At 39.9% G+C, this 27230-nt stretch overlaps 1 protein-coding gene and 1 long non-coding RNA gene across 6 annotated transcripts in view; one reads left to right on the top strand and one right to left on the bottom strand.

Moving 5' to 3' along the window:
• Positions 1-1006: 1006 nt before the first annotated feature.
• On the bottom strand, positions 1007-25599 carry LOC133364291 (uncharacterized). 2 transcript variants are annotated; one of them, XR_009757909.1, is made up of 5 exons: positions 24019-25599; positions 21992-22148; positions 20230-20441; positions 13926-13995; positions 1007-3595 (listed from the first exon to the last, which is right to left on the bottom strand). It is a non-coding gene; the product is annotated as an uncharacterized LOC133364291 (long non-coding RNA). The 2 variants fall into 2 exon arrangements; XR_009757908.1 differs by having other exon boundaries at positions 24670-25599.
• Positions 24179-27230, top strand: part of FHIP1A (FHF complex subunit HOOK interacting protein 1A) — a 131795-nt gene continuing 128743 nt past the window's right edge. For 3 of the 4 annotated variants that reach the window (XM_061584648.1, XM_061584647.1, XM_061584649.1), the window contains exon 1: positions 24179-24940. The gene's annotated coding sequence lies outside the window, so the exon portion shown is untranslated. The remainder of the gene's footprint in view (positions 24941-27230) is intronic. The other variant, XR_009757907.1, reaches the window with a different exon arrangement.

Raw genomic sequence — 27230 nt, 5'->3', positions numbered from 1 at the left:
ATGTGGCATTTTAGTAATTATTATTAATAATGCACTTTAACAAACACCACCTGCTGTATGCTGTTGTTCATCATCACAAGAACCCTCTGAGCAGGATTACAATTTTACAGTTTCACAGGTGTAGAACTGAGAAACTGTTACCTGCTCTAGCCTACCCTACAAGTCCAAGGCAAAGCTCTGATTTGAACTTCTCCGATCCTCCAGTTTCAAACCTATTCATCAGATGAGTGAGAATGCTATTTTGTTATTGCAGTGTTCTAAAAACATAAATCAACAGCAGAGGTAGTTGAAGTATTGCCCTCCAGATATTTTGGACAACTCCCATTAGCTCAGCCATCATCTGGAAGGCACCAGATTGGCTACCCCTGCTCTACAGTAATAAAATACACAGGCTGCAATGTATAGCTCTCATCTCACCAAGCTGCGTAGAAGGATTACAATAACACTGGGTTTGTTTTAGCAGAAAACATTGTAGTTCTGCAAATGGCCAGAAAGTGGCAGAATGATAACAAAAACAAACACAAAATATCCAAGAGTCACAAGCATTCCCTTGTGTGCTCTACCTTCTACTCTGGTCTTGGTTATGAAATAGAGACAAAAAGAAGATATGGGATATTACAAGTTAAAACTAATTAAGTTTAGGTAGTATATGTTGCTATTCAGGTAAAGTGAATAGGACAAAAACTTGATTTGGCATATTTAAATAGAGTGTTTGATCTGATCTGATCTTTTCTTCCTAGAGGAAAAAATAACATTAATGCAAATAATATTTCAGATAAGAAGTTTCAGTTTTATTTGTTTCCTCCATTAGCCACCTTTTAATACATTTGTCTATAATTAAAATGTCTAAAAGGTAAACAGCATGGGTGATACTGTACACACCTAAGTTCAAAGGAAACCCACTGAAATTAACGGGCTAACATCCACTGATTTCAGTAGGAGTTTACTCTGAATATGACTAATGCTGGATATCACCCTCTACAATTAATTCATCATTTTGCTTCATATTCATCAATTTGCTTCATCAGTTCATATTCTGTAAATACTCATTTATATTCAGTAAATAGTATTAAAGCACATAAAGTAGCCATACTCTGGCTGAGGTTGTTATTTAAAAGCAAACAATATATTTTTGTAAACTTGAACAATCCTCACATTCCTTCAGCAATTTAGGGAGGAAATAATTTGATCCACTTGTGTTATGTTTTAGGGCAACAGAATAACCTGCATCTTTACACATGCAGTACTACAGAATGCAAGCAGTATTGTGAAATCTACTATCTCTAAAACCGCATGTGCATAAAACTGAAATCTGAGCCATATTAGAGCATTTTTCAGAGTTATGTTTATGTTTAAACAAACTAAACCAGAGGACAGTCTTTGTGGTGACAAAGAAAAAAGTAACTTTGTGTTACCATCCTGTTTTTGGATTCCTGCTTAGGAGTCTTTCTAAATCTATGAAAGTAGTTTATTGAAGGGGAAATAATCTACACTAGGTGTTTGATTTTGCCGTGCTGGATTGAGTTTGTTCTAGCAAACATAGTTTTGGTACTTTTCTCTGGCAAAATATTAGTTTGAACCAATAATTTAAAAAGGTGTAACTGAGCCCTTATTTCAACTGGGACAACTTGGGTTTCAATTCACAGAAAAACTCAAGGCAGGCATCTAGGCATGCACAGTGGTGATCACAAAATTTGCCCTGAAAATAACAACAAATCAGATGTTTTGTGCTCTATTCTGATCTCTGCACTGTAGGTTTCTTTACTGCACTCCTTCCATAGGTCTCCAGTTGTTATTCTGTGATGCCAAAAGCTTTCTTGAGGCCTCCCCAAATTTGTCAATTTTTTAAAAAAGTTTAATTTAAAAAAAGTATTTTACTGATGATTCCCACTGTGATTCTGTGATGGCAAAAGTTTTTGTGACACCTGCCGCATCCTCAAAATGTGTCTTTTTATAAACCTTTTACACTTTGGCCTCATCCCCAGAAGATTGATCATGGGTCAATATGGCCCTTGGCCTGAAAATGGCTAGCTGCCCCTGTTGAAGAGTCTCAGAACTCCGACTGTTGATCCTTTAGCATGGCACCATTGAGATCATTTCCCCATTTCTCAGTGCTAGAAAATAGTACTCCCAATTATCAGTACTTGTTCAGTTATATGGGAATTTAAGCACCAGATGTGGAGAGCTGTCTTGGTCCCTAAGGTAACCACTTTCGTTTTATTGTAATTAATGTTACAGCAAATTCTTCATGCAAAAAGAATCGAAGGCTGACAGAGGCCCACTGAGTGAAGGAAACAATACCATGTTGTTTGCATAAAGTAGTAAACAGAGTTTTCTTTTCCCTTTGACAGATTCAAAGTGTTTCTCATACCTGAGCTCTGAGGCAAAATATAAAGAAGTTACATAGGAATGGAGCAAGTACACATCCATGTTTCCACATTACTAAACACTAGTTACTGATACAGTGTTGTTTATAAAGAATACTGGAAGGTGCAGATATAATCTTCAACCTGATACCAGTGTGAAAAGTTCACACTAACAACAACAAAATGCTGCTGACCCAGACTGGTGATATATCCCTGGGCATCTCCCCATCAGTGGTATTGAAAGCGGCCTTCAGGTCTACAAAAGCAACAGATATGGAGACCTTTCACACAGATACATATTTATGCAAAAATGCAGGCAAACACAAAATCATTATTCATTGGGGAGTAGTGATAACTGAAACTCCTTGGCAAAAATATTATTGGCAGACCATCTTTTAAGCTCCAAAACTAGATATTTTTCATATAGTTTGGCTTCAATGTTAATTAAGTATTTATGTCTATAATTTGAGGGGTTTATAATGTTCTCTTTCTTAGATGATATGCCAGCCAACAGAACTAGGTGATATAATCCAAATGGTTCCTGATGGTTCCTACTACTTTTAAGATGTTCATAAATATCTTGTGTCTGCCATCATTTTCCAGAGTCTTGCTATTAGAAAGTTGGGTGATCAATGGCATCCATTCTGGGGCAATCATAGAAGGCCACATGTCATAGACATACAATTGTTATTAAAGCGTTGAGAGACCTAGTTTGGAGAATACATGTTCGAAATGGTGAAGAAATGCTGTTCCCAAACACAATCAATCACATTGGGTTACATTCAGTTGTGTTAGTCCTTGGACGTAGTGGATTGTGACGCACACAAGCAGCCATCCCCTCCCCCTTCTCACACCTGCACCCCTCATATCTGCTCTGGAGGGTTGTGGGACCCTCTGGAGCAGATTTGAGTAGGGGGAGGAAAGGAACACCCACTTGTGTCACATTGGATTTCATCCATTATTTAGCACTGTGATTACTTTAGTACTTCTAACTAATTTACAAAAGTTGACAGTCTGATTAGTTTTAATTATAATCTCTAAGCAGAACCAAAGATGTCTCTGGTCAGTGAACATTTTGGCTTTCAAGACAGATTTATAGTCCTTTTTTGCAGTACAACAGATTTAATTACTGATGAGTAATTATGTTTTGAAAATTCCCCTTGCAGGGTTGACCTTTTCTTAGCAGCTTCACATCTTGATTGAAGCATAACACTCTTATTACTTCTTGCCTTAGAAGAAATATTAGGTACCATGAGAATACAGTTTTTATGTCATCTGTTGGCAAAAATCTATTATACTGGGGGTAACATCTACCAGGGACCCAGGAAAATGCAGAAAAGTGGTTTCAAAAGGGTATGGTTTAGTTAAAGCAACTTTAGTATCCATTAGATCACATCCACACCATACATTTATTTCACTTTAAACAGTCATGGATTTCTGCAAAGAATCCTGGAAAGGGCAGTTTGTGAAGCGTGTTGCGAGTTGTTAGGGTAACCTATTCCCCTCACAGAGCTGCAATTCTCAGTGTGGTTTAACAGTCAACCTGTATTCTCAGAGAACTCTCGCAATTGTAGTTGTGTGAAGAGAATAGGAGTGTCCTAACAACAGCACCCTTCACAAAATAAATGTTTAAAGTGGAATAATAGTAGAATAAATGTATGATGTGGATGTGGCCTTAATTTCAACAAGTACTTAGACTGAGGAATGGAAACTGCTGGCCCAGAGGCCCATGTGGCCCATGGCCTCTGCTCCTTGGCCTTTCCCTTCTTTCTTATTGTGTCACACTCCCCCACCTGGATTAAATTGGGAATGAACAGATGAAGTGAGTTTTATAGTATCATGCTGGTTTTAATGTTTTTGATTGCCTTTACAGTGTATTTTTATGGTTATGACCTCCCTGAGATTGTTTGGTGATGAAGGGAAGGATATAAATTTTAAAATTAATTATTAAAATTTAAAAAATTAATTAATTAAATATTTCATCAAGCAATCAAGAAAATTTTCCTCATGCTGTCAGAATTCCAGTCTGTGTTAAAAATAAAACTAGGCACTACTGACAAAACCTGAGAGGTGTGGAGTCAGCACCTTTAATAGGCTTCCGTAACAAGTGGGTGGGTCTGTTAATTTCTCTCCTAGGAGGCAGCTAGGAACTAAAACGACACAGTAAATGGTCACTTGCCTTGAAGGCTGTGTTCCATGGAAAATAGCTGGATTTCCTTGGTGCAAAAATATATTTGTGAAGGAATTACTCTGTGGATAAGTTTAATAAATACTGAGCAGAAATGGTCAGCTCGCTTTTGATATTGGATTCCCCTTTTAATATCTGATTTCCTATAATATTAGGAGAGTAAAAAAAAGAAAGTTGTTTTGCAAATGCAGTTTGGTCACTGTTGTTTGCTACTGTGCAACCATTATTTGTCATAGACAAATTGAATAGCCAGCAGTTCTGTGTATCCAATAGATTTTGTGCTGTACAAAATGTTATTGTGTGACTGCATTGAAATTAAAACCAGTTGTAAAATGGAATGTCGAGTTGTGCTGGTAGTGGTGAGGGAGACAGATTCTGTTTTGCTTAAATACGAATGGTGATTATCTCTGAGGGTAAGAGCATTAGTTCTCAATGATCCACAAAGCAATTCAGCTAGTGTACTTAGCATTAAACCACATTTTGGTTGAGTTTTTTCCCTTTGACCTTATGTGAAAGCAAACCAGCTAGTGGCTTATGGATTGCTCTAATTGCTCCTTCCCTTTGATACTGGACGATGCCTTGTACTTTTTCTTGCTTTACCCTAGAGAATCTTTTAGGCAAATGAGAAAATGAACTTTTTTTCCAACTTTTCTTAGCAGTGGAATATTCCACTGCTAAGGAGCTCTTAGCTCTCCAACCAATTTCTGGGATCATGCTTAGGTTGACCAGATATAACAACATAGTTTTCATTGTTGCTGTTATTAACTACATTTATATCCACCTTTACATCCAAGGAATTCAAGGCAGTGCAAATGGTTCTCTCCCCCCCCAATAATTAAATACTTGTGACTTTTTCTATGTTGATATTTATTGTAAATCAGTTCTGAGCTGTAGTTAATGCAACCAGCTGATCTGCTGCTGAAAACATCAAAAAATAATTGTAGGTTGCAATATTTTTACTGTTCTTTTCTGTATCTTTTTGAAGACGGCAGATATTCCCATTAAATCATCTATTCAGATCACAGGGCAGTTTACAATACACAAAACAATAAAACACAATCTAATACTAAAACACAACATAAATTAAAATCCAGAAATTTTAACTCTTCAGACACATTTTTACTAATTGTAGTAAATAATGGGAAATAAAATGTTTAATCCAAATGATATTTCTGCAATTGAGAATATATTATATCGAGCTTCATAATATCTTTAAGTAATATTCCAAAATGTAATCAAGGAAAACCAGTTGTTATAAAACTTTGCCACTTGTTTGTAGCTCTTAAACCAGCAGTACTTTCAAAGTTCAAGGAAGAGTCTTGTGATACATTGAATTCTAATTTGTTAAAGCACCAACTATCATGGATTCCAGTCCACTTCAACAGATGCATGAAATGTTGTCCAAAGTTACAAGATATATGTGTGTACACACACTCACACACACATACATACATACATATACATCATACACATACAAGGGAAATTAAATGAAAAAATACAGACTAACAATTATATTAAAGCTAAAATGTATGTAAAATAATTATTATCTACAAAGGAGTGATGATAACACAAACATCCTGGCATTTTATACTACATATAGTGGTATTAAAAAACATTCTCTTGATGCAGGCCAGAAGTGATGGAATAGAGCTAAGTCATACTAAATTCAATGGGACTTACTTCTGAGTAAACATGCAGAGAATTGAGCTATGAAAAGCAGTGTATAACAGAGTTCAATGACAGTTAATGTTTGCTCGTGATTGTAGTTTAGAATACAAAGATGATCTCTAAGGAATAAGTTCTCAGCAAAAAGCCTTTTGTAAGAGCAGCAGATGCTTGCTTGCTTGCTTTTATATTGGCAGTTCACATCTGTCACAGCTGGTGAGTAAAAGATTCAGTTTCATCAAGATTATATCCTCCAGATACTGATTGTTTGGGGGGGGGGAGGCTGAAGGACAACAAACCTGGCTTATTTAAAAAACTAACGTGTTAAATTTTAAGACATTATAAATAATGGACAGTCCTAGTGTTTCTGTCAACAAAAACCTGTACATTCTTAGTGTGTTTTCCTCTGTGGTTAGTCATATTATTTATTATAATGTGTTTCTTATTCTTATGCCCTTATGATAAACCATATTTATAAAATAGTAAAGCAGATTATTATAAATTGGTTATATTTAAAATTAATTAAACCTTCTCAGTGTGTTAATTAATCCAAAGTTTAAACGAGGGATGCATTCATGATCATGAACCTGCCAAGACACAGTATTAAGACTGTTTTCTAAGGCCCCTCCCTAAGTCCCCCCACCATTAGATAAGATGGGTAATAATAGAATATTGGATACTTTCAGCAGTGGTAATGGAGAATTTTTATATATCCACACATATAAACATAGATATTAGAAGATATATGATTATGAAACAAGGAAAATCACAAGGAACTAAGCAATAGACCCACAGGCCTTTTTGGAGACCCCAAAATCTAGTAACCCTAAATAAGTAACCCTGTGAGCAAGGCCTGTTGCTAGCAGGCAATGGTCAAAATAACCTCACAGTGAACTCCTGCTCATGCCAGGAATAGGCCTGTGCACGACTGACAATTATTAATGAGTGTATTGTTCGGAGCAATGAGCAATATAACCTATGATTGATGTATTATATTGTTAAAGAAAGACATGGTTGGCAATTGTATTCTTGTTTTAGTATTCTGTAGAGCAATAGGCCCAACTACTGGAGAAAGTTTATAACCTTAGCAGAGCAGGAATGACATTAAACTTCAAGCTTTAATACTGAATTTTAAAATAACTCAGTGTTTTTTCCCCTTTTGATAAATAGAATACATAAGAACATAAGAAGACCCTGCTGGATCAGGCCAGTGGCCCATCTAGTCCAGCATCCTGTTCTCACAGTGGCCAACCAGGTGCCTGGGGGAAGCCCGCAAGCAGGACCCGAGTGCAAGAACACTCTCCTGAGGCTTCCGGCAACTGGTTTTCAGAAGCATGCTGCCTCTGACTAGGGTGGCACAGCACAGACATCATGGCTAGTAGCCATCGATAGCCCTGTCCTCCATGAATTTGTCTAATCTTCCTGTAAAGCCATCCAAGCTGGTGGCCATTACTGCATCTTGTGGGAGCAAATTCCATAGTTTAACTATGCGCTGAGTAAAGAAGTACTTCCTTTTGTCTGTCCTGAATCTTCCAACATTCAGCTTCTTTGAAAGTCCACGAGTTCTAGTATTATGAGAGAGGGAGAAGAACTTTTCTCTATCCACATTCTCAATGCCATGCATAATTTCTATCATGTCTCCTCTGACCCACCTTTTCTCTAAACTAAAAAGCCCCAAATGCTGCAACCTTTCCTCATAAGGGAGTCGCTCCATCCCCTTGATCATTTTGGTTGCCCTCTTCTGAACCTTTTCCCAACTCTATAATATCCTTTTTGAGATGAGGCGACCAGAACTGTACACAGTATTCCAAATGTGGCCGCACCATAGATTTATACAACGGCATTATGATATCGGCTGTTTTATTTTCAATACCTTTCCTAATTATCCCTAGCATGGAATTTGCCTTTTTCACAGCTGCTGAACACTGGGTCAACATTTTCATCATTCTGTCCACTACAAACCCGAGGTCTCTCTCCTAGTCGGTCACCGCCAGTTCAGACCCCATGAGCGTATATGTGAAATTAAGATTTTTTGCTCCAATATGCATAATTTTACACTGGTTTATATTGAATTGCATTTGCCATTTTTCCACCCATTCACTCAGTTTGGAGAGGTCTTTTTGGAGCTCTTCGCAATCCCTTTTTGTTTTAACAACCCTGAACAATTTAGTGTCGTCAGCAAACTTGGCCACTTCACTGCTCACTCCTCATTCTAGGTCATTAATGAACAAGTTGAAAAGTACAGGTCCCAATACCGATCCTTGAGGGATTCCACTTTCTACAGCCCTCCATTGGGAGAACTGTCCATTTATTCCTACTCTCTGCTTTCTGCTTCTTAACCAATTCCTTATCCACAAGAGGACCTCTCCTCTTATTCCATGACTGCTAAGCTTCCTCAGAAGTCTTTGGTGAGGTACCTTGTCAAAAGCTTTTTGAAAGTCTAAGTACACTATGTCCACTGGATCACCTTTATCTATATGCTTGTTGACACTCTCAAACAATTCTAATAGGTTACTGAGACAGGACTTTCCCTTGCAGAAGCCATGCTGGCTCTGCTTCAGCAAGGCTTGTTCTTCTATGTGCTTAGTTAATCTAGCTTTAATAATACTTTCTACCAGTTTTCCAGGGACAGAAGTTAAGCTAACTGGCTTGTAATTTCCGGGATCCCCTCTGGATCCCTTTTTGAATATTGGTGTTACATTTGCCACTTTCCAGTCCTCAGGCACGGAGGAGGACCCGAGGGACAAGTTACATATTTTAGTTAACAGATCAGCAATTTCACATTTGAGTTCTTTGAGAATTCTCGGGTGGATGCCATCCGGGCCCGGTGATTTGTCAGTTTTTATATTGTTCATTAAGCCTAGAACTTCCTCCCTCGTTACCACTATTTGTCTCAGTTCCTCAGAATCCCTTCCTGCAAATGTTAGTTCAGGTTCAGGGATCTGCCCTATATCTTCCACTGTGAAGACAGATGCAAAGAATTCATTTAGCTTCTCTGCAATCTCCTTATCGTTCTTTAGTACACCTTTGACTCCCTTATCATCCAAGGGTCCAATCACCTCCCTAGATGGTCTCCTGCTTTGAATGTATTTATAGAATTTTTTGTTGTTGGTTTTTAGGTTCTTAGCAATGTGCTCCTCAAATTCTTTTTTAGCATCCCTTATTGTCTTCTTGCATTTCTTTTGCCAGAGTTTGTGTTCTTTTTTATTTTCTTCATTCGGACAAGACTTCCATTTTCTGAAGGAAAACTTTTTGGTTCTAAGAGCTTCTTTGACTTTGCTCGTTAACCATGTTGGCATCTTCCTGGCCCTGGCGGTACCTTTTCTGATCTGCGGCATGCACTCCAGTTGAGCTTCTAATATAGTGTTTTTAAACAACTTCCAAGTATTTTCGAGTGATGTGACCCTCTGGACTTTGTTTTTCAGCTTTCTTTTTACCAATCCCATTTTTGTGAAGTTCCCTCTTTTGAAGTCAGATGTGACCGTGTTGGATTTTCTTGGCAATTGGCCATTTACATGTATGTTTAATTTAATAGATCTATGGTCACTGCTCCCAATCGGTTCAACAACACTTACATCTCGCACCAGGTCCCGGTCCCCACTGAGGATTAAGTCCAGGGTTGCTGTCCCTCTGGTCGGTTCCATGACCAACTGGTCTAGGGAACAGTCATTTAGAATATCTAGAAATTTTGCTTCTTTGTCATGACTGGAACACATATGCGGCCAGTCTATGTCTGGGTAGTTGAAGTCACCCATTACTACCACATTTCCTAGTTTGGATGCTTCCTCAATTTCGTATCTCATCTCCAGGTCTCCCTGAGCATTTTGATGAGGGGGACGATAGATCGTTCCCAGTATTAAATCCTTCCTGGAGCATGGTATCACCACCCACAACGATTCTGTGGAGGAGTCCACCTCTTTTGGGGTTTCGAGCTTGCTGGATTCAATGCCTTCTTTCACGTATAGAGGGACTCCGCCACCAATGCGTCCTTCCCTGTCCTTCCGATATAGTATATATCCAGGGATAACCGTATCCCACTGGTTTTCTCCATTCCACCAGGTCTCGATTATGCTCACTATATCAATGCTCTTCTCTAAGACCAAGCACTCCAGTTCTCCCATCTTGGTTCAGAGGCTTCCTAGCATTAGCGTACAGGCACTTGTAAGCAGTGTCTCTCTTCAAGTGTCTTCGGCACTTGTGGTTTGGCCTGTGGTAATTTTGCCCTTCTGAATTTATATCCTGTGCCCCTGCTCTCACAATGCCTACTTCTAGGCCTACCCCTTTTAAAATTTTATCATTTCTTTGGTCTTTATCCCAGGGGGGAAGTTTATTCTGAACCGGACCTTCCTCAGCTCCTGTCGGGTTTCCCCCCTCAGTCAGTTTAAAAGCTGCTCTTTGTAAGTGGGTATTCATTATAAAAAGGTATTTTGAAGTGGTTTGCCTTTGCCTTTTCTATTCCTCTGAGGCTGAGAGACACTGGCTGGTTCAGAATTACCTAGTGCCTTGTCTTAAATGTATGGTCTCCAGGCATAGTACAACACCTTAATCATAACCCTTCCTCTATAGCTATGTATTTTTACAGGAATGGAATTTCTAAGAAAATATAAGAAATAAGAACCTCTATAACAAACAATAAAAACTGTGGTGCTGATGAACATCCAGTCACCCTCAGTTGAGTGAGCCAAACCCAACCTGGCATTGTTAAGGAACATGTTAGCCTGGCTGATCAAGAACAATGGAACAATGGATGTACTGGATATGCTTGAAAGCCTATTCACAATAGTAACTGGTCTCAACTGGCCCCCAAACCCATCAATAAGGTGAGACAGCAGAACAATGGTGATATTAATAAGACGAACAGAATATTGGAATAAGAAGTAGAATTACCTAATGCTTTCTGATTGGTTTGGAAGGATTGCAGGGAGGAGGAACTGTGATGTTATGTGGGCAGGAAATTGTGGGATTGGTGAACTAATGTCACATGCTGTAACTGTACTGTATAAAAGAGCTTGCACACAGTGTCTCATTGCAATCCTCTCCAGACTGTCTGGAAGGCTGACCCTGCATATGCTTGTAAAGAATAAAGGCCTACCTTTTTGCTTCAAGCCTGTGTCTTCAAATTTATTCAAGGACCCCTAGTCAAGGATCCCAAAGGAGAAAATTCTCCTTCAGTGGTGCCTGTCCCTTGGAATGCCCTTCTCCAGGGGGTTCAAATACCAGTTTTCTTTTTAGTGCAAGATGAAGATCTTTTATTTCCCAGACATTTTATACTTCTCTTTTAAAGCTGGGCTTCTGTACTCTGCTGCAGCGCAGGCTTATTTGCTCTGAACCAATGCAGACCCTGAGATCCTTCTTTGTGTGCCCCCTCCACAGGAGGAACAGAGGGTGGCAACGTGAGGAAGGGCCTTTTCAGTGGTTGCTTCCTGGCTGTGGAAAGCTCTCCCCACGGAGGCATGCCTGATGCCATCTCTGTCCATCTTTAACTGCTAGGCAAAGACCTTCCTGTATACCCAGGCCTTTGGCCCTTGATGACCTCTTTTAATGGGGTAGGTTTTGTATATCTGGCCTTCATTGGTATTGCTTGTGTTTGTTTTAATTTGGTTTTTAATTGTCAGGGGTTGTTTTTAGGCTTTATGGATTATGTTTGTTTTTAATTGGTTATATAAGTCACTTTGGATCACCTGATGAGAAAAGCAACCCATAAATATTAATAAATAATATTTCTTGTCTTTGTTCCTGATTTGAATATATTTTATGTGCATGTTTGAATTTTAATGCAGTCAAACAATATTATCCAGCTTTTTGCTGAACAAATTCTCTAAATATACTAATATAAAAGACATAATATAAATGTTCCCCTTAAATAGGTGTTTCATAGCAGAAATGTAGCAGATAGGAGGAAAAGTACAGACTAAATCAGAATATGGCAACACTGAACTATGCACATAAAAAATAAATCCCACTGATTTCAATTGTGCTTACTTTCAAGTCAGTATGCTAACGATCTGTGGCTATGCTGCAAGATCCTGAGCAGTAAACTGAGATACATCAGTGGGGTTTGTTTCTTATTAAAAAATCAATGCAACAAAAATCCTAAGTAAACATTCATAAGAATAGGGCTACAAGCCTGTTGATGGTACTTAACTATGCATGCTTCCTCTGCATCTGTCTGCTACCTCTTGTCTTGCTCCAGACTACCAATGTGTTATGTATAAAATACCAAATATACAATGTACTGAAAAATGAAATGGACTGCCTTCAAGTCGATCTCGACTTATGGCGACCCTGTTAACAGGGTTTTTATGGTAAGCGGTATTCAGAGGTGGTTTACCATTGCTTTTCTCTGAGGCTGAGAGGCAGTGACTGGTAATTATCTACAAATTAGCTAAATTTTACAGAAGCATGCTAAATTTAGAAGACTAGTTGAAAAAATATTGTATTTTCACTTCCCACCCCATGGGGATGCTATTTTAGGACACTTGCTGTAGTCATAGACATGTGAATTGGGTGTCAGAAGAATTGCTGAAAAAAGAGTTTTACACATTTGCTTTAAAAAGTCAAAAGAACTGAGAAAGAACAACAAATCTGAGATAAGCACAAGCTGGCTGTTAACCAGGCTGTAAACTATCACCAGCCATTTATTATGGCTATTAATATTACATAATTTTAACAGGAAGATCTGCCAGAGGTCTAGTTTATTGTATGCAGAAATTCTAACTATGCAAACCTGGAGAATCCAAAGGTGGTTTGAATGAAGTTAGAGTGACCTAATGAAAAAGAGGCTAGAGCTCCTGCATCTTTAATAGTTGTGTAGAAGAAGGAATTTCAACAGGTATGGCTTGTAATGCAAACTGCCCCTGCTGAAACTCCATCTACTACATAACTATTAAAGGTGCAACAGCCTGACCTCTTTGGTATCTGGCCATCCAGATGAGGTTGTATTTAGTTTATGTATTTATTTACAAAATGTATATACATGTTTTACCACAACAGTGATCCTAAAGTAGTTTACCAACCAATAAAACAATACAATTATATTTTTAAAATATAAACACTACTTAAACAAAACAACAGCTAACAGGCAACATCATTAAGATCAATTTAATCAGACCCACCAAAAGCCTGAGAGAACAACAATGCATTAATTTGGTGACAGAAGGTCTGATTAAAGGAAGTAAGCATGGATGTGGCCCTCCATGTTTCCAGGAGGAAGGAGTTCCACAGTCAGAGTGCAATTACTGAGAAGGCGCAGTTCTATATTCCCACATAGTGAGCAGTGAGATAACTAGAAGAGACTCCCTTGCAGCTCTCAGAGTTCAGGTTGGCTGATATGGGGAGAGTCACTTCCTCAAGTACCTAGGTCCCAAATCATTCAGGGCTTTAACATCAACACCTTAAACTGGGCCTGGTAGTGTATAGTCAATCAACACAGACCCCACAAGATTGGCGAGACCCAATAACACCTATGTGCCAGCTAATACCCGAGTGGCAACTTTCTGCACTAGCTGCAGTTCTGGACCATCTTCAAAGCAGCTTTTTGTAGAGCATATTACAATAGTCAAGGTGGAGATTGTAGTCAGGCTATCTTGGCCCAGAACTGCCAGTTTATGAACAAGCTGGAACTAGAAATAGGCCCTCCATGCCATGAAGGCCACTTGAGCTTCCAGTTACAGAGATGGATCTAGTAGCACATGCAGACTGCTTACCTGCTCATTCAGAAGGAGTACGACTCCATTCAGAATAGGTGAACACCCAATTGCTGGACATAAGAACTACCTGTATGTGAGACAGAATGCTGATAGTTAAGGGAAGTTCCACTTAGGACAATAAAAGTTGGGGGGGGGTTGTACAGGCTCTGCTGGGCCCTTCAAGCAACTATCAGGCAGAATATCAACTCTGTAGAACATTACTAAGCACCTAGCCAAGACACAAGAAAGAATCGAATAATGCCAACAATGTTTGGGAGCAGGAGAGGCACAGAGGGCAGAAAAAGGGAGCATTCCAACCTCTGGTGCCTTAAAAAAGTTCCTACTAATTAGCTGATCATTAGAGCCTATTGGCTCCTTGAAACACTGCTTAGAGATTTTTTAAAAACATTGCGGTATGTAAATGCTTTTAAATAAATAAACTACCACAAATCTGTTCAGACCACTCAAGGAGCCTTTCAAGGGCACATAGCAGAGGCTTGGTTATGTATTTAGGAGGATGCTGGCACTGAGTTTTTCATGTTACTTTATGTTTCTGGCATATCCTGACTTTGGTTGATCTCACTTGGAAGGTGCAACTTCCTATAGGTTAACCACTGCAGTACAAATGACAGAGTCCCCCAGACACTGTGCTGGAGCCATTAAAATGTCTGAAGAACATTCAGTTTTAGTTGACTGAAGCATGTGAACTAAGATCAGAGAATAACATTATCAAATAAGATTAGAAAAACATGCTTGAATGTAGTATGTTAAATCTGAAACTGTGCTTGCAGTTAAAGGTCAAATACGGAACAAAAAATCATGTACAGTCTGGTGTTTTTAAATTTTCTCAATAACATTGTCAACCATCATTTGTCTAAGAGTTAAGGTAAAATAAAATATAAATAAGTTTTATTTTATCATGTGTAAATATAATTCAATTTTTTTTCTGACAATCTAATATTGCAATTCTTACCTAAGAGTATGTACAACTGAACTCAGTTGCGCTTACTTTTTAAGACATGCACAGAATTGAACTGTTTACTATTCTCACAACTTAATATGGGTGCAGAATAAAATTTCAGTAGAGAATAAATGACAGATTTAACAGCTTGGCTTTAGTGAAAACAAGTACAAAAATGCAAGATCTCCACTCCTAGTGTGTAGTTGCTAGTTATAAATATGTAACTATTATTTACTTTTTATTCTCAAGTCTTGTTCCTTAGTCTTTTTCATTTAAGTCAGCATAAAAAAACAAGAGTATGTGAAAGTGTGAGATTTTTTACTGTCAGTCATCTAATAAGATGTTAGCTGTGGACACTGCTAGAATCTGCAAATTTACTGTGCATTGCTGGAATCTCAAGCTTTTGAAAACATTCTAGAATCATTTTAATTTAAGATAGAAAATATACCCAAAGGACATGGAATTTGGTGAGTGGCAGGAAACCAGGTACGTTATGGAACAGATTCCTGAGTAGGCCAGCTTCTTCTTTCTTTTCTTTTAAAAAATATAACTATTTAGTTTTATTTTCAGTTGTGGCTCAAGAGTAAAACTTTACCAAAGTTTTTTACTTCTATTTCAGGTCAATGCATTATAACCTTGGGAGCAAACTATACATTATACATTGTTAAGTGTAGTAACCCCCTTTTTTTAAGGTGAAAAGCACACTTAGAAAGTGGTGAGTTGGAAAAGTGAAACGGTAAGTCATATTGATTCTTAATTATTTCCCTAGCAGCCAAAAATTATCCCCTCTAGCTCTTTTCCTGTGACAAGGAAAAAGATATCAGTATCTGTGATATATTTTGCTAGCAGTAGGGGGCATGAACTTTCAAGATAACAGGTTCGCTAGTATACATGAGAAACTAGCAGCACTGTTGACAGAACCACAATTAACTGGAATAAAAGTGCAATTCTTAGGTTGCAAACTACTACACACACTTCCCTGGAATACTCCCATCAAACTTAATGGGCTTGCTTACTTACTATATGTATAGGATTACTCCTGCTTGCTCAGAAGAACAAAAATTGAATGGTTAATTCTTAAAATGGAAAGGATTATATTTCATATATGATCTCAGGTCTGAGTCACACAGTTGTGAAGTTTTTTGCTGTGGTGTTCACCCATTTAAAAACAGGATCGTAATCTGAGCAGGGGGAAAAATCTGGGCAAGCCTGCTCTTGTGACTTTAATGGCACTGTAGCTTGATTTGCAGAAAGCTTCTGTTGATGGACAAAAACTTTATCACCACTTGCTAATATCTTCTGCTTAAGCTATTGTAAAAAAACATAACTACAGAGGTTGGTTGGACACAAAACTGTTCCAGTATTTTTTATTAAATATTTATTTTTATTAAAATATTTTAAATGATCCTTGTAATAGATATCAGGGTACTGTACAAAATACAGTAGGGCCCTGCTTTTCGGCATTCTGCTTCTCGGCATTCCACTAATACGGTGGTTTTCAATTACTGTAGGGCCCCACTCATATGGCACTTGTTCTGCTTTCTCGGGCGCCATTTTATTGTCAGTGTTCCACTTTTTGGCGATTTTCGCTTTCAGCGGGGGTCTGTAACCTAACCTGCCGTATGAGTGGGGACCTACTGTAATATTTTAAAATGATCATACCACCATGAATACAACCATAAAATACAAGAGCATACAATACAATCAAAACAATTTTAAGAGGTATTAAAACAATAGGATAAAACAACTGGCAGCAGCAACAGCACCAATGGCTGTTGGTAGGCTCTCTCAGGCCCATGTGGTTTGGAGATGGGGCAGGGGATGGCCCTTTTGGGCTCGACGGGCCCATTTTGGTGGCTGGGTGGTGGTGGTAAGCCTGTTTGGCTGCCTCTTAAGGAGCCATTCTGAGGGAGGGTGGCCATCTTGTGGCCTACTTGGCCTGTTACCTGGCCTTGTGTAGATAGCCATTTTATAAGAGTTGTGTGTGTCAGTGGCTATCTTAATTGAGACCTAGTCAGCGGCCATTTTGGGAAGGCTGGTGATGGTGGCAGCCGTCTTGATTGTAGCCTAGTCAGTGGCAATTTTGTGAAGGTCATTGGTGGCAGCAGCTATCTTGTGTGTGACCTAATTGGCTTGTTGTCTGGTAGCCATTTTGGGGGTGGCAACAGCCATTTTCTTTAGGCCTCAACTGTTTCTAGGCTTGTTACAAGTGAACAGGGCTTTCTGGGCCTACATATTATTCCAACTTTTCTGTGGGGCTTCCTGTTGGGGCCTTACTGTCATTTTTTACTGTTATTCTTGTTATTGTGAGTAATAAGAATAGTAATAATTTTATTTTTATTATTGTTAATTATTACTGTAACAGCATTTTGGGGTTCTTTTCTTATGGGTGAGTTGCTTAGCTTTTCAAGGAATGACAGGTCTGGTCAGGCTTTGGATGCAAGTGACATCATGCTAGGTGACAGCAGCATACAGATCCAACTGTGTATGTCTAGGACTGACCAAAAGGGCCGGGGGGTCTGTCATCACTTTGGCCTTTTTCCTATGGAGGGTTGTGCCTGGTCCGGGCCTTAGTTTTTTTTTTTTTTTTTTTTGCAGCTTAGGGACAAGTTTGGAGGGCTTCTATTTTGGCATCAAGATGGTCAGTCCTTAACTAAGTTTCACTTTTGGACCATTACCAGGTGGTCCTTGTCATGTTTGGGTTATGATCCAGGGCAGTTTGGCATGCATTCCTTTAGGATCAGTCCTGCTAACTTGGGCTTTAGGAGCACTGATAATATAGGCAGTGGGGCACTGGTGATCAGGTGCTTTCTCGGCTTATGTGAGGCCAGTCAAGGGACCTTGTTAACTGTTGCACTAGTGAGGCCCTTGCTAATTGTTTTGTTTCTGTTTTAACAGGTTGGAGGATGTTAGAGAGTGTCAAGGTCTTCTTATGTGGCCACAGCATGATGGTCTGGGTCAAGAAGAGGGCATTGCAGACCAAGCACTGAACCCAGTTGGGGCTCAGCCATTGCACCTTGGTCCAGTGGCTGGGTAGACATGGCTTGCTGTGTAAATGCCTCCTAGCAACCATTTTTGCTCCTTTGTTGGTGTAGCACCCTCTCAGGTTTTGGTTGTGCATTTGGGAGGCAATGATCTGGGATTGTTGAAGGGGAAAGCCCTTATCATACAGGCTTGCCTGGACTCAGAGTTGGTGGCCCAGGACCTTGTTTGGTCCAAAATCCTCCCTAGGAGGATTTGGAAAGCGGGATTGACCCTAGGAACCTAAACAAGGCTCAGAAGAAAGTAAATAGGGAAGTTCTGCTCTCTCTTGCTGATTCGCAGGGCGAGGTAATATACCATCCAGAGACGAAGTGTGGTAGGACTGACAGTGTCCACATATCTGATTTGGATAATGACTAAACCTAGGTTTGTCCTCTTTTGTAGCAGTCTTTTAGGAATTTCACAGGGGGTAGGGCTTGGTGAGCACCCTTAGGCACCCTTTAAGGTGAAAGTTGGGACCTTAGACTTGCCTTCAGGTTAGTGAGGCCTGTTGGCAGAATAAGGCTCACCTTTGGGGTTAACTTGTAACACCCACTCAGAGTTGTGAGGCCCCAGGAGGGGGTGGAGCAGGAAGGCCTCTCTAACCACCCTGTGGGGCTGGAGCCCAGAGAAGAGGATTGGGCTTGGACCACCCCCTTTCATGTGGCAGGGTCTCCTCACCCAATTAGTTGAGAGTTAAGTCCTGCACAATTACTCTGCAGATCATTTTTGCATAATCATCCATTTAATTGGCTTTATCTAAATAAATGTGGCCCTTGTTTTACCCACACATCACCTTGTCATGCCTCTTTATATCCTGACTGCAGCTGCAAAGGAAAAACACTGCACAAGCTGAGAGCGTGGGAAAGGAGAGTTGAAAAAATACAATAATTAACTTAAGAATAAGAAAGAAACAAAGCTAACTAACGCATCAAGACAGAAATACAAGACAGGAGATGACGTTTTGTTTTGTTTTTAAAAAAGAGGGCAGCTGGATATTTAAAGCAAGAGTTCCATGCAAAAGGAGTCATAAAACAGATAAAGCAAGGAGACAAGAAATGTGAAAGTTTAATAAGATTAGTGTTAGATGAATGGAGGTACTGTGGAGGAGAATGGAGAAAGATCCACATAGATAAGAAGGGGCAAGATCATGAAGAGAAGTTTAAAACTTGCTACAAAAACAACAGAAAAATCTAGTGAAGGGAAAAATATAGATATATAAAATGATTTAAGTGTGAGGAAACAAACATTAAATGAGCAGAAGAGTTGAAAACTAAGATAATGTTTTAAGCTGAGAGACAGGATGATCCATTTTTGAAATGTTATAAAGAACAGACAAACTGTCCAAAGAAGAAATATGACCCAAAGAGGATAAAAGATAAAACCTAAACAGCTGAGAAATGTAGAGGATAATATTCCGAACAGTATGAGAAAATAAAGTAGCAGCAAGGTTTAGGGAGGAATGGCTAACCTGTGCCCTCCAAATGGAGTATAACCCCCATCATCCCTCACTCTGGGCCATCCTCGCTAGAACTGATGGGAGTTGGAGTCTAATAACATCTGGAGGGTCACAGGTTAGCCACCCCTGATTTAGGGAGAAACACAAACTCACAGGGCACTCCTATACATGTCTACTCCAAAGGAAGTTCTACTGAGTTCAATGAGCCTTACTCTCAGGAAATTGAGTGTAGGATTGCAGCATTAGTCTTCTACATATTAGGTTTCAGATAATGACCCAACATCCAGGCAGATAACTTGGACATATTGGTAAAAACAGAGTGAGAAGAGGAAACAGAAAAACAGCGCTAGATATCATCAGCACTACACTGAAAGCCAAAAGAAGAAATCAGATTGCTAAGAGGAAGCGTATAAAGAGTAAAGGGAAGGAGAGCCAAGAATTGAAACCCTGAAAGAAAAAGAAACACTGACAGAATTTTAAAAAGAACAATATGTGAAATGAAATATCATCTTTCCTTTAGATTAATCCAAAACAGTTTCCAGAAAAACAGGTGTGTGTATGGATTCAGATATCTTTTATGGCACCTTTGTCTCTTTCTGTCCTGTTTCTTCTTCTTCGGATTGTATTAGGTTCCCTTTGCTAGGGCAGCACAAGGCTTTATTCACCCTGCCCAGTTAATTGTTGCCTATTAACCTTGAGCGTCCTGTAAATACAGGAATTTTCTAATTGCAGTCAGACTAGTTACTATAACCTTCCTATTTCTATCTGACTGTGCAACACATGAGTGCTTAGTTCATTTTTTATTTTTTAACAAGGAGAATAGATCTGCTTGGCTGTTCACAAGCCTGTTTCTAAGACACTGATTGGCCCATGTCACATACCCTTTTGCCCACTGGTATTAAATTTTAATTACTGAAGATTCTCCAGACCAGAACATTCAGATGCAGTTGGGAGCTTCCTACCACAGGGTAACTGCCTTCCTTGTTCCTTTGTATCAGACAGCATATGTGTGGGACAATAGCAACTGTCTTCTATGCTATTAACTCTGATAATCCTGTAGTTATAAAAGTATTGTCTTCTTTTTCATCCCATCCTGAAATAAAGAAAAATTAATTTTAGCCAGATTTAGAAACAATAATCCTATGCACCAATGGGGCTTACTTCTGAGTAAAATGCATAGGATTGTGCTGCTTCTTTCCTTGCATATCTGAATGCCAAGTGATTCTGATTTTCTAAAAAAAAACTTTAAAAATATATTTTACTACATTAATGTATGTACAAATTGAAGATCAAACACTATGTTATGCTCATCTTCTAGCAACTGAGGCACCCTGAAATTCCAAGAGGGCAGGAAAAAAGCTGTGATTTCGCACAATATTGTTATTATTTATTAGATTTCTTTCCTATTAGATTTCTTCAACATAAGGCAGGGCAGGTTATAGCAAGGAAACCATTGCTATTCAGTATCAGGTCACATGCACATGTCCACATTTTAATGTTTAACTAGAAGAACTACAAACTAGCTGAGAAAAGATTACATTTTGGGCTTTTTAGTTTAGGAAAGAAAGGGGAATAAAAGGGGACATAACATTAGTGTATAAGAATATGCACTAGAACCTGGGGCAGTCCAAGGAATCTGTGTTGGATGATTCCGGAGAGACCAAAGAAACTTTTTCACACAGCTCTCTCACAAAATGTAGTGATGAGTACCAACTTGGATGACTTTTAAACAGGATTAGACAAATTGATGGAGGAATAAAACTATCAATGGCTATTGGTCCTGTTTGGCATCTCATTGGCTACTGTGAGAACAAGATGCTGGACTAGGTGGGCCTTTGGCCTGATCCAACAGGGTTCTTATGTTCTTAGCTTTCATTGCTGCTTGAAACAAAAAGAAAAAGTCTACCCCTGCCTTGCTGACCCTGCCTTCTACTTATTTATTTATTTGTTAGATTTTTAGAGTGGTTTCGGCCAGATAGGCGACACAAAAATTAAATTTATTATTATTATTATTATTTTATACTGCCGACTAGCATAGCTCTCTGGGCGGTTTACAGCAAAATACAGATACATACAATAAGAACCCATAATAATACTACAAGAGCACATATAAGAAAATGAAAAGTCTAAAATCAATTATAGCAAATTTAAAACTAAATTAAAATTAAAATTCGATTAAAATGCCTTAGAAAAGAGGAAGGTTTTAACTTGGTGCCGAAAAGATAGCAAAGTCGGCACCAAGCGCACCTCATTGGGGAGACTATTCCACAGTTCAGGGGCCACCACCGAGAAGGCCCTAGTTCTTGTTACCACCCTCCGAGCCTCTCTCTGAGTCGGAACTCGGAGGAGGGCCTTCGATGTAGAATGCAGTGTACGGGCAGGTTCATATCGGGAGAGGCGTTCCAGCAGATATTGTGGTCCCGTGCCGTGTAAGGCTTTATAAGTCAAAACCAACACTTTGAATCTGGCCTGGAAGCATATTGGCAGCCAGTGCAAGCGAGCCAGAACAGGTGTTATGTGTTCAGACTGCTTGGTCTTTGTTATCAGTCTGGCCGCCGCGTTTTGCATGAGCTGCAGCTTCCGAACTGTCTTCAAAGGTAGCCCTACGTAGAGCGCATTGCAGTAGTCCAATCGCGAGGTTACCAGAGCATGTACTTCTGCTGCCTTTGTATTCATCAGCCATAAGGATTCCTCTTTGCTTCTCTTGATGGGCAGGGGGAAACCCTCAAATATGGTATTCATTATGGGAAACGGAGAGTTCTGTATTTTGCTTCTCTCAAGTTACACACTCAGTTGCTACCTGTAAGGGTTAAAGAAAAACTTACAAAAAAAATCTCATCCTCCACCTCCCCAATTGGGCTTTAATAAGCAATACTTATTAATATTTTTTTCCTGCATGTCTTAGACTGGGAACAAGATCAAGATGTAGGTTCCAGAGAGACAAGGCCAGAAATCACTCCTTCACTGCACATGCCAGATGAGGGAACTTGTGTCCCACCTTATTCAATGCTAGTTGCAGGTGTCATATTTCATGGACTGTGCTATAAGGAATGCTCCCACTTGGTTCCCCGTTTCTCTCCTTTCCTTACTCCCCTCAGGTCTGCAGCCACCCTAAAAGTTTTTTGGGGCACCAAAAATGTAGGCAGGATTTTTTTCAGTAATAATTTTAATTATTTTTTGTAAAAAAAAATTGGGGAGCAGAAAATGCTTAGGAGGGAAGGCCCCTCTAGCCCCCCAGCCATGGTCCTGCCCCTCCTTCTAGCATCATCTCATTCTATGAAAGTATTGCTACCTGGGCCAGCATCTTAAGTCTGAGTTTTATTCACAAGACCATGCTCTCCAAAATAGAGAGCCGATAATGGCTGTTGGATATAACCTCCATTCAGCCATGAAGCTCATTGGGTGATCTTGGGCCAGTCTCAGCCTAAGGTGAAATGGGGAGGAAAACCACATACATTACCTTGAGGTCCTTGGAGGAAGGGTGAGACATAATGTAAGAATAAATAAATACAACAAATGAGGAATTGTAATTTAGCATGTCTAATCTACATATTAATTAACTGCATTAACTTTGGGTTCAGGATGTGGTGTTTTGGTGCCGCCCTGTTTTGAATTCATGTCTTTTTAAAAAATATATATTATTATGTAACTAATACTACATAATATAAACAAACAACAAAGAGCTTAGAGGCTTACATAGCAATGTCTAGTAATAGTCTTCAGTTCAGTATTAATATTTGTTTTTCTTCCCCATCTCAAGTTTGCCCAGAATCACTTCTGCACACTTCGTGTCTGCAGTCTTTTCAAGATTGATGACTAGACTACCCATAACTTAGTCTATCTTCCACAGTCCAAGAAAAGGTTTAGAAAGGTGTTGATAGTCCTTGTTTTCATTTGTGTAGTTTACGTGTCGTTAGTCCACAAATTCTCAAGGAGATTCAGGGAGGAGTATCATTGTTGAGAGCCAGTGGTGATGTAGTGGTTAGAATGTTAGACTGGGACCTGAGAGACCAGGGTTCAAATCCCCATTCTGCTATGAAGCTTGCTGGGTGACCCTGGGCCAGTCACGGTCTCTCAGCATAACCTCCCTCACAAGGTTGCTGTGAGGAAAAAATGGAGAGGGAGGAGAACCAGGAACACTACCTTGAGCTGCTTGGAGGAAAGGTGGGATATAAATGTAAGAATAAATACATAAATAGTTACAACAAAAGTTAATAAGCCACAGATTTATTCAGACACGAAGATGTTCTCTGTAGCTGGCTGCCTTTTAGAAACTGTTCAAGATTAAGTTATAATCACTTGGTGAAGTCTCTGACATTAAGTAAGATGCTATCTCAGCTTCAGGCTACTGCCGGTAACATAAGGATGGTTACCTACCCTACAGGGTTGTTGTAAGGATTTCTGAAGTGTAGGCTAATATACATGGGCAGCTGTGAACTCTCTAGGCATAATCCTGCAAATATTTATTTATTAGGAGCTTCAAAGCTCCTAAATTTTGGCTGAATCATATCCTATGATCCACATAGTTACTTATTACAGTGTAATTATTATTAATAAAAGTTTCACTAAAGCCCAATTCTGAGCACTTCTCGTCATGTAGTATTTTTCAGTTGCCCTTTACCCACTGATTTTAATCTGGCATTGACAATACCGATCTAAAGATGTAATACCGTCTGTCTTTATAAGTGGATGTTTTATCAGCTTTCATTGTTCATCTTCCTCCCCGAATCCCCTCGAGATGTTGCCCTAAGAACGAACGAGAAACCCCAAGAGACGAAGTGAAGGGAGAAAAGCGTTCCCACCTCAGGTGTACTCCCGAACTAATTGCCTGTTGTATGGAAAAAAGGAGCTCTTTTACGCGCGGCGCCTGGGAGTTAAGTACCATTCAAAGAAAAGAGGGTAGGCGCCTGGGAACGCCACGGAGGTGGCTAAGTTGCTTAAATGGGGTGTGTGTGTCGATTTAGGGCTGAAGCCACGTTTACTCCGGAAGTTAAGCCTCACTTAGTTCAATGGGATTTGCTCTCAAGCAAGCGTGAGAGAAACACGCGTTGCAGGTCCTTTCTTCTGACTCACTAGTCCGAAACGAAGAGCCCGCGCTGGCCGCCTCCTTTCCCAAGCTCCACACACACCCCTTCTCCATTTTTGTACCACACACCATCAAGCAGGTGTTGTTTTTACTCTCTTTTTTTCTGGAACGAGACCCCGAGCCAGGAAAGCACGAAAGGACTGCGCAGAGCAGCCTCTATTGCCCTCGCCCTCCCTTCGAGCGCTTGAAGATTATTGCTCAAAGCCGGCTGCTCCAAAGCAAGGGAGGGATTTACCTGTTGTTGTTACCAGCCCTTCCCCGCCTCTTTCTTCTCTCTCCAACAGCGGCGTCAAGAGGATTCCGCGGGGCTGAGGTAACAGCCGGAGACCCGCTGGGGAAAGTGGGGAGAGTTGTGCCCGCCTCGCCTTCTTTCGCCTTGACAGGGAGAAAACTGTCTACTCTCCACACCTGGAAGGATTCTTACACTAGAAAAAGTATCCGGCAGGGGTGAGGAGTCGCGGCGCCAGCGAGAGAACCTTTCCCAGGAGACGCTTGAGGCAACCCAGGTATTCGCTTTCTTTAGTTCTTTTAGGGTTAATCTTGGAGCGGGAGCGAGTCACGCCCACGCGTTTCAAAGAGAGGAATTTTCCTCTTCGGGAGAAGAAAAGTTTGTGTTTCTTCACTCTGAGAGAGGCTCCTGAGCGAGTGGTGGTGGTATGGGGGTGGTGGTGAAGGAGTGCTTTGCCATCCTGGGAAGGCGGTTGCGACCCCGGGAGTGACGCTGTTTTGACCGTGAATCTGGGGCCTAGGAAGGAGTCGGATGTTGTGCTTGCTTTTGGCGGGGAGGGGGGTTGCACCTCCCAGAGGTGGTTTCAGAAGAGGAGGAGGGGCACGTTAGAAGAATCATGGCCCCCCGCTTCTCAGGAAAAAAAAGTCTTAGAGGCTTGTGAGGTCTTCCCGCTTTCTCTTCCTCCCAGTCCGATTGTTCCTCTTCCTGTCCCCCCCCCAAGTATTTCTGAAACCCTTGGGATGGAATCCTGCATCAGAGTGTGCTCTCTCCCCCACCCCTGTTAATTGTCAGTGTGCCTGGTTGCAAGGGGCAGTTCCCAACAAAGAAGTATAATTTGCAAACGCAGGCGAAAAGGGTTGGGTGCTTCTTGCCTCGGTTTGCAGAAACACCAGCGACAGATGATTCAACGCAACGTCCTCCTTCTGTCTGTCAAAACTCTGCCCAGACAAAACCGGTCTCTCTGTCGAGTTAACAAACTTAATTCGCTCCTTCTTGGGAATGGCTAATGATACTGTGGGAGGAGCAAACGAGAAAGCGATTTTCTCACCTAGGACGGCGGCAGCTACACATTAAACTTGGTTTACTTACATCACTCCTAATCATTACTGTCTTGTTTAGAGATCTATTGCATTGACCCCTATTGCCCCCAGAAAAGGCTTAGGTTTTAATTATTACCATTCTGTCTCTCAGGAGTTAGATGGCCCGTATTAATATTAACTGGCAAGCTGACAAAATTATATAGGTCACTGGGAAATTATTCCAGCTTAATCGCCTTTATCTTTTTGGCTATACTATAGAGATGCTTGTTTTTATCAAAGTAAGGCTGTTCCCAGAAATGATGCTTACAGTTATTTTTTTTATATTACTTGTACTTTTTTTACCAACTATCTTCTTTTTGTTTTATATCTGATGCACATCTTGTAAGTATATTATTAACAACCTTCATACTGCATGCAAGTAATGAAACAATAAATGAGATTCTAACAATATAGTCTGCTTACATTTTGAAGCAACTAACCTGCATATAGTTCTGTAGTGTATCAAACTATATATGGGTTAGTTGTTTAAAAATGTATGCAGACTATACTGTTAGACTCCTCTTTATTGTTTCATCACTTGCATGCAGTATGAACCTCAGTTGGTAGGTATATGGGTATAAAAGGCAGAGAGGACCTATACAAACTGTAGTGCCAGATGGACACAATATTGTAACAAGTTCGTAAGGCACTCTTTCCCAATCCAGGGAACTAGGCTTGCAAAGGCTGATGTGAAACTTACACATATGCAAGGGAATTGTTGGTCAGACTCCTGCAGTCCAGATTAATTTTCTAGGCTTTTAGTATGAAACTTTGATATTTTGGGTTTCTTTGATTTTTTTGGGAGAGAAGAGACATGGGAGATTCTACCCTCCAGGAGGAAGCAACATTGTAAGGCTGTAAGTGCGCTGTGAGACATTTATCTCACATCCCATATCCTCACAGGCTGTGCCTTCCCTTTGTACAAGATGGGTGCCTAAAAAAGCTGATTCTGCCTCTCCAAATCTTGACTTTGGACTCTAGACACATGAACAAACTATAAGGCCATCACAGTGGAACGTGCTGTATTACAACATTAAAAAAAACATTTAAGTTTTACATGCAACTGTTCAGTGCTTACTGCATCTTAAAACACAAGACTAAGGATCTTTACCCTGAAACAAATTTGACTGGGTTAAAAGAAAGCTTGGTAAATCTGGATAGTATGGCAGCAAAGATCCACATGTTAGGCTGTAATCCAATGCATAATCATCTGGAAGTATGCTTCATTGATTGCACTAGGCTTTGTTTATGAATAAACATGTGCATGGTTGGGGCTGCATGACACTATAGCAGATTTATCTTGATAAAATAGGTTAAGTTCTTTCAATGGACAGATTGTATGAGGACATTGCAGATAAGGAGAATAATAGTTAAATAATTCCTTTTGCAATCATGTGAGTTAAGGTAATTTTTATTATTCTCTAGGCACATAATCTTGGAGGTTGAGAAGGCAAAGAAGGCTGTTTCAACAAATGAGCTTCCAAAACC

Source organism: Rhineura floridana, chromosome 9 (assembly GCF_030035675.1).
Source record: "Rhineura floridana isolate rRhiFlo1 chromosome 9, rRhiFlo1.hap2, whole genome shotgun sequence".
Taxonomy (NCBI): domain Eukaryota; kingdom Metazoa; phylum Chordata; class Lepidosauria; order Squamata; family Rhineuridae; genus Rhineura; species Rhineura floridana.
Note: the sequence above shows the minus strand (reverse complement) of the source record. Positions and strands in the feature narration are given on the sequence as shown.